This window comes from Myodes glareolus, chromosome 3, assembly GCF_982192425.1.
Source record: "Myodes glareolus chromosome 3, mMyoGla1.1, whole genome shotgun sequence".
NCBI lineage: Eukaryota > Metazoa > Chordata > Mammalia > Rodentia > Cricetidae > Myodes > Myodes glareolus.
Window position 1 is genome coordinate 82,762,881 of NC_142028.1, and position 876 is coordinate 82,763,756.

Below are 876 nucleotides of genomic sequence, written 5' to 3' on the forward strand. Positions count from 1 at the left end.
AAAGAAACATACGTTCAAAAGCAATAAATGCTAAGACTACAACACAGGATAGGAAGAGAACATGTTGGGGAGTGGGGCAGAAGTGTTTGAACATGTTGAGATATCCCGGTGCTAGTACATTTTTTTTTTTTGCAACTCCACTGGACTCCTTTCATGGAACGCAGCTAAATCTGTGCCTCTCCAGTCCTAAAATAGCTGCCTAGTGCATTAGAAAACCAATAGTAAATGTTGAATAGAAAACTAAGTGACATAGTCTATGCCTTGTTCAGGGACGTTGTGTGTGTGCTTTTTTTTTTAATCTCCAAAGCAATAATGCCAAAAATAAGAAATCTTCAGTTTCAACTATCAATTTTGTTTTCCTAAGGACAAAAGAATTTATACCATTAATTGAGATTGGCTGGGTTTTTCCTATGGTGAAACATTCATTTAACTAACCAACTGAAATCCTGTTATGTGCCAGAAATTCAAAGTAATGAACAAATATTTCCCCCTTCCCTTGAGCTCACAAGAGATGGAGAGATGGACGTTAAAGAAGCGCATAAAGTGCTCAATGTGGCAGCGCGTATACTAACATTGTACCACTACAGAGAAGATCAGCCTGGTCCCTGCTCATGCGGGATAGGCAAATTCATGAAGAGTTCCATGTTTTTCTGAAGTATTCTGGTACCATAATCACATATTTCGATGCTTTTCTGTTTCTTTCCCCCTCTAGTCCCAAGAGCAGACATTAACGACAGAGATGGTGTCTCTGTAACTTACCATTTATACCTTTCTTTTTCAGTGTAAAAATTTCAGTATAAAGACCCATAAAAAGTAGCATACAAATAACTCTAGATGGAGGTACACAAACAGATACGCCCTATTCAGAGAGTTTTT

The 876-nt window shown here is 37.9% G+C and overlaps 1 non-coding gene across 1 annotated transcript; it reads left to right on the forward strand.

Annotated features, from left to right (window-relative positions):
• Window positions 1–543: 543 nt before the first annotated feature.
• LOC125412717 (U6 spliceosomal RNA) lies at window positions 544–650 on the forward strand. Its single transcript, XR_007235667.2, has one exon. It is a non-coding gene; the product is annotated as a U6 spliceosomal RNA (small nuclear RNA).
• The last annotated feature ends 226 nt before the right edge of the window (window positions 651–876 follow it).